The sequence below is a fragment of the Halichoerus grypus genome, chromosome 4 (assembly GCF_964656455.1).
Source record: "Halichoerus grypus chromosome 4, mHalGry1.hap1.1, whole genome shotgun sequence".
Classification (NCBI taxonomy): domain Eukaryota; kingdom Metazoa; phylum Chordata; class Mammalia; order Carnivora; family Phocidae; genus Halichoerus; species Halichoerus grypus.
The window spans coordinates 129911687-129921680 of NC_135715.1; positions in this window are offsets into that span (position 1 = coordinate 129911687).

Genomic DNA, 9994 nt, shown 5'->3' on the forward strand with positions numbered 1-9994 from the left:
CCAGTGTACAACATAGTGATTTGATCTTTATATACATTATGAAGTGATCACCATGTTACCATCCATCACCATACAATATTACTACAGTGTTACTGACTGTGTTTCCTAAGCTGTACTTTGCATCCATCCCCGTGGCTTATTTATTTTATAACTGGAAGTTTGTACTTCTTAATTCCCTTCACTTCTTTCACCCATATTTCCACTACCTCTGCTTTGGTAACTGCTGGTTTGTGCTCTGTATTTATGAGTCTGTTTGTTTTGTTTGCTTGTTTGTTTATTAGAATCCATATGTAAGTAAAATCATGTGGTAGTTGTCTTTCTTTGACTTATTCCACTTTGTCTTATTAGGATAATACTCTCTAGGTCTATCCATGTTGTTGCAAATGGCAAGATTTCATTCTTTTTTATGACTGAATAATATTCCATTGTATATATGTACCACAGCTTCTTTACCTATTCATCTATTGGGAAACACTTAGGTTCCTCTTATATCTTGACTATTATATATAATGATGCAATGAACGTAGAGTGCATATATCTTTTTGAGCTAGTGTTTTTTTTTTTTCTTCAGATAAATACCCAGAAGTGAAATTGCTGGATCATATGGTATTTCAATTTTGAATCTTTTGAACAATGTCCATACTGTTTTCCATAGTGATTGCACCAGTTTACATTTCCACCAACAGTGTATAAGTGTTCCCTTTTCTCCACATCCTCTCCAACACTTGTTATTTCTTGTCTCTTTGATACTAGTCATTCTGACAGGTGTGAGGTGATATCTCATTGTAGTTTTGATTTGCATTTCCCTGATGAAGAGTGATGTTGAGCATTTTTTCATGTGTCTGTTGGCCATCTGTATGTCTTCTTTGCAAAATGCCTATCAGGTGCTCTGCCCATTTTTTAATCAGATTGTGGTGATTTGGTGTTGAATTATAGTAGTTTTTTATCTTGGATATTAACCTCTCATTGGATATATCATTTGCAAATATATCATCTCCCATTCAGTAAGTTGTCTTTTAATCTTCTTGATGGTTTCTTTTGCTGTACAAATGCTGTTTAGTTTGATGCAGTCCCAATAGTTTATTTTTGCTTTCGTTGCCCTTGCCTGAGAAGACAGGTCCACAAAATATTGTTAAAAGGGTTTATTGCCTATGTTTTGTTCCTAGGATTTTTGTGGTTTCAAGTCTTACATTTAGGTCTTTAATCCATTTTGCATTTATTTTTGTGTTGGTGTTAAGAAAGTGGTCCAATTTCATTCTTTTGCATGTACCCTGCCCAGTTTTCCCAATGTCATTTACTGAAGAGACTGTCTTGTCCCCTTTGTCATATACTAATTGACCATATATGTATGGGTATATTTCTAGGCCCTCTGTTCTGTTCCATTGAATTATGTGTCTGTTTTTGTGCCACTACCATACGGTTTTGATTACTGTAGCTTTGTAGTATACAGTTAATCCTTGAACAACACAAGTTTAAACTATACATGTCCACTTATATGCAGATTTCTTTTTCAATAAATACAGTACTATACATGTATTTTCTTTATGATTTTCTTAATAACATTTTCTTTTCTTTAGCTTATTTTATTGTAGAAATAGAGTATATAATACATATAACATACAAAATATGTGTTAATTGACTGTTTATGTTCCCAGTAAGGGTTCTAGTCAACAGTGGCTATTTAGTTAAGTTTTTGGGGATCAAAAGTTATACATGGGGGCGCCTGGGTGTCTAAGTTGGTTAAGCATCTGCCTTCAGCTTAGGTCCTGATCCCAGGGTCCTGGGATTGAGACCTGCATTGGACACCCTCCTCAGTGGGGAGTCTGCTTTTCCCTCTCCCTCTGAGCCTCCCCCCTGCTCGTTCTCTTGCTCCTTCTCTTTCGTCTCTCTCAAATGAATAAATAAAAAATTTTTTAAAAAGGTATACATGGATTTTTGACCATACCGGGAGGGTGACACCCCTAGCCCCCATGTTGTTCAAGGGTGAACTGTAGTTTGAAATCTAGGAGTGTGATACTTCCAGCTTTGTTCTTTTTCAAGATTGCTTTAACTTTTCAGGTCTTTTGTGGTTCCATACAAAGTTTAGGATTATTTATTTTAGTTCTGTGAAAAATGCCATTGGTATTTTGATAGGCATTGCATTGAATCTTTAAGTTGCTTTGGGTGCTATGGATGTTTTAATATTAATTCTTACAATCTATGATCATGGTATATCTTTCCATTTGTTTGTGTCTTTAATTTCTTTGACTGATGTCTTACAGTTTTCAGAGTACAGGTCTTTTACCTCTTTGGTAACATTTATTCCTAGGCATTTATTCTTTTTGATGCAATTGTAAATGGAATTTTCTTAAATTCTCTTTTTGATAGTTCATTATTAGTGAAACCTGAACTTCCATTAGAGGTACTGTTTCCACTGAGGCCTTTATTGAAATATGTGTTTTTAGAAGACTGTGAGTTAATATATCAGCAACTATTAACATATCTTCTGGAAAACAGATTCTCTGAAGAAGTGAAACAAAATCAGATATATTTTTGACAAGGATAAGGAAAGTTACAACATTTGGGACTCTATCCACAAAAGGAGTGAGACAGCTGGGGCCTGACTATTTGTATTCTCTACTTATTCACCAGGTAGAGCAAGAGCCCATTAACTGGAAAGAGGAAAAAAAAATAGCATTAGGTGCTAGCAAATAGGGTGTTGGAAATACCTATATAATTTCACACTGTATTGAAGATGAGGGCAGAAGACATCTAAATTTCCTATGATGTTCATATTAAGACCAAGGGTAAGAGGGATAAAGAAATTCATTACATGGAATAGAAAGAGAGGTTTTTAGGCATTATAGTGTTCAGTATTTGCCAGTGTTAGAAAAAAAAATGTTGGCTTATGAACATTAATGGAACTAAATTAGTCTAATAAATTGAATTAAATTATTAGTTAACATGTAATATAGTGGTAATATCAATTCAAATGATATGGTGATAAAGAAAGTATATTCAGGTGTTAAGAATGGACCATCAAAAACTGCAATCATCTGGCATAATTTCTTTTATCTAATCCCTGCATAAAGCTTCATTGAGATTTTCTGGCAGATATAGTCATTTAAGCAAAAGCCCTGATGTTAGATTACTATAGGTAAAAGCTACTCTAGAAATGAAACTTTACAATTTGAATATAACAGAACTCATAATTATCATTTTAATCTCTCTAGTGAAGCAATTTTTTAGGACATTTATTTGTTTTGTTACCCAAATGATGAAAAAGACCATGTAGTCCAGACAAACTATTAAAGCTTTCTAAATACAAATTTACCTGGCTTTGGAATGGAATTTTTTTAAGGCTTAACAAACTAACCATATTATAAAAAATATCAGTTTAGTCCACTACCATAGAGTTTCAAACATGCCTTAACTGTCATGGGATTTATTTTTCTTCTATATAAGGTCTTGGAATTCAAGTACTGTTGAGGCCACTAGAAGTAAATTGAGGTCTGATAAAACCTAGAGACTTATTATATGTAATAGCCAGAAAATTATTTTAAACTTGAAATAGCCAAGAAGGATTACTGACATTCTTTCACTGCAGTGTTGGCTTGACTATCTAGTTAGGCAGTTTCCAACTCTGAAGGAGCGAAAGGTTAACTTGTAGATTTTTGTCTGGAAAAGAAGCAAATAATGTCTGTCCCGTAGAGCAGATAACACAGAAGATTATTGTCTGTGATCATATTAGATGTAGGTAGTTTCATATCTAACACAGAAATCTTATCCTAACATTTCTTTGTTTTATTCTTTTCTTTTTTAAGATTTTATTTATTTATTTGACAGAGAGAGAGAGAGAGAGAGAGAGAGAAAGCGAGAGCAGGTGGAGTGGCAGACAGTGGGAAAAGCAGTCTCTCCACTGAGGAAGGAGTCTGACACAGGGCTCGATCCCAGAATCCTGGGATCATGACCCAAGCCAAAGGCAGCCACTTAACAGACTGAGCCACCCAGGTGCCCCTATCCATTCATCTATTGATGGACACTTAGGCAGCTTCCATATCTTGGCTATTGTAAATAATGCTACAGTAAACATAGGGGTGTGTATATCTTTCTGAATTAGTGTTTTCATTTTCCTTGGTTAAATACCCAGTAGTAGAATTACTGGATCATATGATAATTCAAGTTTTAATTTTTTAAGGAACATCCATACTGTTTTCCACAGCAGCTGCACCAATTTCTATTCCCGCCAACAATGCCTGAGGGTTCCTTTTTCTCCACATCCTTTCCAGCACTGGTTGTTTCCTGTGATTTTTATTTTAGCCATTCTCACAGGTGTGAGGTGATATCTCGTTGTGGTTTTGATTTGCATTTCTCTGATGATTAGTGATGTTGAGCATCTTTTCATGTAATCTGTATGTCTTCTTTGGAAAGATGTCCATTCAAGTCTTCTGCCCATGTTTTAATTGGATTAGTTGTTTTTTGGGACTGAGTTTTATAAGTTTTTTTTCATATGTATATTTTGGATATTAACCCCTGATTAGATCCATCATTTGCAAATATCTTCTCCCATTCAGAAGTTTGTCTTTTTGTTTTGTTGATGGTTTCCTTTGCTATGCAAAAGCTTTTTATTTTGGGGGTACCTGGGTGGCACAGTTGGTTAAGCATCCAACTCTTGGTGTCAGCTCCAGTTATGATCTCAGGGTTGTGAGATCAAGCCCTGCTTCTGGCTCCACAGGCAGCATGGAGTCTGCTTAAGACTCTCTCTCCCTCTCCTTCTGCCCATTCCTCTTGTGCTCTGTCTCTCTCTCAAATAAATAAATAAATCTTAAAAAAAAAGTTTTTTATTTTGGTGTAGTCCTAGTAGTTTACTTTTGCTTCCCTTGCCTCAGGAGACGTATCTAGAAAAGTGTTTTTATGGCTGATTTCAAACAGATTACTGCCTATGTTTTCTTCTAGGAATTTTATGGTTTCAGGTCTCCCATTTAGGTCTTTAATCCATTTTGAGTTTATTTTTGTGTGTGGTATAAGAAAGTGGTCCAGTTTCATTCTTTCAGTTTTCCCAGTACCATTTGTTGAAGAGACTTTTTCCCATTGCATATTCTTGCCTTCTTTGTCATATATTAATTGACCGTAAAAGTGTGGGTTTATTTTTGGACTCTATTCTGTTCTATTGCTCTGTGTGTTTTTGTACCTGTACCATACTGCTTTGATTACTACAGCTTTGTAATATATCTTAAAATCTACACGATGTTTAAGTTTATGAAAAATGTTAATTTACATTCATGTAAATTGAATCATAATAATGACAGATGCTTTTATATAACAGTGATTATGCTTTACATTTCCGAGCTTAAACACAATATCTAAATTCTTTGGTAATTCAAAATTTTTGTATAATATTCAGAAGAGTTCATGGATAATCTTTACATACATAAATAATAATTACTTAATATTGAATCCTGAAACAAGGACTATTAAACATATGTTTAAGATTATATACCTTTGCTTCTTGGTTTTATATGCTGCAGAGTAGCAGTACTGTTGAATAATTTTTATGAATGTGTTTATCATTTTTGGACTTTAAGATGAATAAAAAGGTGTGGCTATAGAAAGTTGTGTTATGTATACTTATAAGCTTGGCTAGTCTGCAAGCATGCTTGTATATGGCAGTTTTTACTTTTTTGCATCTCAGTTTTTTCTATGAATAGAATTACTTTGATGAAAAATTATAATTAATACGCATGGGTGAAATTATACCAGGAACAGTAATGACAAATATAACTACTTTTCTTAAGAAAGGAGTTTAAAATTTTTACTGTAAATTATTGTATTAATCTAAGTATTATATTAATGCTTTTTCTCTGTTAAAATGTTAAAATAGAGTCTTAACAAAGGATAGTAAAACGTCATTCTCTATCTTCTATATACTGGGTCCATTATCAGAAGTTTTATATCTTTTCAGCATAATTGGTTGTTTTTTATGTTGACTTTATCATGTCCTCAGTTGTTAAACAAAACCTTTTCTTACTTGTGTATGTGCGCTTTCCATTTTTTTTTAAGATTTTATTTATTTATTTGACAGAGAGAGAGAGAGCACAAGCAGGGGGAGTGGCAGGCAGAGGGAGAAGGAGAAGCAGGCTCCCGCCAAGCAGGGAGCCAATGTGGGGCATGACCCCAGGATTCTGGGATCATGACCTGAGCCGAAGGCAGACGCTTGATCAGCTGAGTCACCCAGGTGCCCCAGTGTGCTGTTTCCTTAAAATCATGTTGTCCTCTGGGTTTATATTAAAATATTTTATTGTCCCTTTGGTTACATAGGCAACAGAATATTGTTTCTCTGTCAACCATGATTAGTATTAATCTAGTTACAAATCTTTGAATACTCCTGATTTTTGACTTTCAAGTTTCAACCCTAAATTTAGAAAATATAAAATAAAAATTTCACAATATTTTTCACAACTGAAATTATCTATGAAATTTTCTATAGAGCTCATGGGAAATCCATAAATTTGTTTTGTCTTATAAAAAGGGAGATGCTAGAAGAATTAGGTTTGATTGATATATTTCTAATTAACTTAAATGATTATTGGATCCAATGAAATACACATTCTGTGCTTAATATGGGAGAAATGTCAAATTAGAAGAATTATTCAGCCTTCCTTAGGTTTATGTAGGTAAAATGCACTTGATATAAATGTTTTATTCATTTATTTAGATTTGCAGTTAATTTATTTTTTATTTTTTATTTAAATTACAGTTAGTTAACATGACATAAATGTTTCAGATAGTATGAACTTCATAGGATGTATCTTGAGTTGTTGTCAATGCCCTTGCTGTTAACTTATAGATTTTCTTTCTGCAGAGATATAAATAATTTCCAACTAATAGAACAGATAACCTAAAAGATTATGATTTTTGGATTCTGTTGGGTATTAAATAATTTTGTATTTTATCCAGAAATCTTTGTCTAACATTTTTAAATTTTAAATGTATATTTTTTCTCAGTGCTTTTTGAACCAATCATAACTTTTTATAATTTCTCTCACTAATGAATGAGCTAAATAAAATTTTTGACATATGGTTATGTTATATTTGTATAAGACTCATGGTTCCTTTTTAGCATACATTTTGCTTATTATGGTAAGATACACATTAAATTTACCATTTTAACCATTTTATAATGTATAATTCAATAACATTAAATTTATTGAGAATGTTGTATAACAACTGCCAGTATCTAGTACCAGAACTTTTTCATTACCCCAAATGAAAATCTTTTGAAAATCATACTTTAATATAAAAATATTTATTGAGTATTTGTTTTGTTTTGTTTGTTTTATTTTTATGTTTTTGGCCAGGACTTTATTCTAGGTGCTTGGATATAGAAGTGAATTAAAGAAACACCCCCTACCCCCAACTCTAATGTGGTTTATGTTTTAACAGAGAAGAGGAAAATGCAACAAGAGAATTAAGTAAAATATGTAGTATTTTAAATAGTGATAAATGTGGAAGAGAGCAATAATACATGGAAAAAGGTTACAAAATGTCAGAGTATGGGAAATCACAATGAAAAAGCTTCACTGAGAAAATGACATTTGAGGAAATATCAAAAACAAAGTATGGGGATTAGCCATGTGAATATTGGGGGTGGAGGAAGACTTCTAGGCAAAGGGAAAATGAGGTGTAAAGACCTGGTGTGTTTGAGGAATATCAAGAGTTTAGTATGAGAGGAATTATTGAGGAGGAGTGTAGTGAGAGAAAATTTCAGAATAGAAATGGAACACTTGATTATAAACATAAATCAACAAGGTCATTTGTTTTTAATTTGAATGAGATGGGAAGCCATTGAGAAATGGTATGATGTAACTTATGTTTTGAAATAATTATCCTGGAAGCTGTGTTGGAGAAGGACCAAATGAAGCAAGGACAGAAGCAATAGGCCAATTAGAAGAATATTTCAGTAATTTGGGTGAGAGACAATGGTGTCACAGATGGAGTGGCAGATAGAAGGTAGAAGATATTGGTTTCTTCTGGATACAGTTTAGGCTACACTTACAGAGGGCTTGCTGGGAGATCACTGTATGTTTGTGTAAGAAATAAAGTATGTGGTGATATCTCCATTTTATTTTATTTGAACGATTGAAAAAATGGAGTTGCTAGACTGAAATGAAGAAGATTGTAAGAGGAGCGGGTTTGAGGGGAAAAGCAGGAGCTCAGATTTGGAAATGTTAAGGTTGAGATGTTTGTTAGACATCCACCTGAAGTTATCAAATGGGTATATGAATATACAAGTTGAGAGTTCAGAGAAGCAATTCATGCTGGGGATAGGCATTTGGGAACTCTCAAAATGTAAACACTGTTTAATCTCATGAAATTTTATTAGGTTATAAGGCATAGAGTGTAGATAGGATAGAATTAAGAACTAAAGACAGGACTCTAGGATGACTCAATATTTAAAAGCCAGGGACATGAAGAGGAACCTCCAGAGAGGCTTGAAAAACCAGAGACACAAGAGCAAAACTAGGCAAATGATGAAGGACTGGAACTTCTATAAAGTCAGGGGCTGAAACCAGATCAAGATGTGGAAACAAATTCTCCAGCTATGCATAGGCAATGAAATAGTTTCTTTTACATACCTGAGATTCAAATTAGACTTTACCTGGCATTCCCTTGGGTAAGACGGAGCAAGTCCAGAACCGAGCCTGCACTGCACAGGATATAGGTTCTGGGATAGTCTATGCTGCTCCTCACAATAATTTAAGGCCTACTTTATGCACTCCATAGAGCCTCTCCTGAATCCATCATGAAACCCTCTAACAGGAAGGGATGAATATGTTAATATGTTAGAAAACAATGCAAAATGGGCTATCAAACAAAAATAACAAAGCAAACGAAAAATCCATTGCCATGAAAAAGAGCATACTCATGAGTGGAAAAGTCATACCTGAGAAAAAACATTCAGATCGCTAAAGTAATTTGAAGGAATTTTAAAACATGCTTATTTAAAATCTTCAAAGGGCATCCATGTAATGGATGAGAGATTGTAAAAGTACAGATTAATGTGAAAAAAACTAAGAAATATTTTTTGGAAATTAACCATTTTAAAAATTAAAAAAAATATTAACTTTTAACATTAATTAGCCATTAACTTTAAAAATCAATACATAAATTCAGTTTGGACATAACTGAAGAAGAAGTGAATTTGGTAATAAAATTAGGTAGATTTCTATAATTCAACAAAAGATAGGGCCTATGAAAGAGAAACTATAGCAAGAAGCTGTAATATGTATGTAATAAACTTTAAAGAATTAGATAAAAGAATGACTGCATACCATTAAGAACAATGAACAACAACAAAAACAAACAAAAGAACAATGAACAATATTCAAAACGTTTTGAAGTATAAATATAGATTTCCTATGCAGAAAAGACAATCATATTAAAAATAGGGTTTATCTTAGCAACAATTTATGTCAGAAGACAGTGGAATATCTTCAAAGTGCTGAAGGAAAATATCTCTGAACCTGGATTTCTATGTATAAGCTATTTTTAAGTTATAACACACACATGCACACACACACATATACACATCAAAACAGCTTATCGCTATCAAGACAGGGAATAAAATAAGTCCTCTCAAAAAGGAAACAAAAGTGACAACAAAGTTGGTATCCCTCATACACAGAATCACCTTTAAATGAAAGAAAAACTATGATGGAAATCACTAGGATCTAAAGAATTTCTGTTTATCTAGGCACCATGCTGTAAGTTATTTCCCTTCACTACTAAGAGAAGCTAGTCGTTCAGAATATTTACAACACAGGATGTTACACAGAATCCTGTCTTCCCACTAATCAAGTTAAAATGGATCTTAAGACAAAGAAATTTTTCTGCATGATTGAAAGTAATAATTTATCTGTGTTATGTTTTCTTGCCATTTAATGTCTATGAAAAGTACTCTCTGCATGTATAAATGTAAATTTTTATGTTAATATCATGAAACACTTAGAAAAGT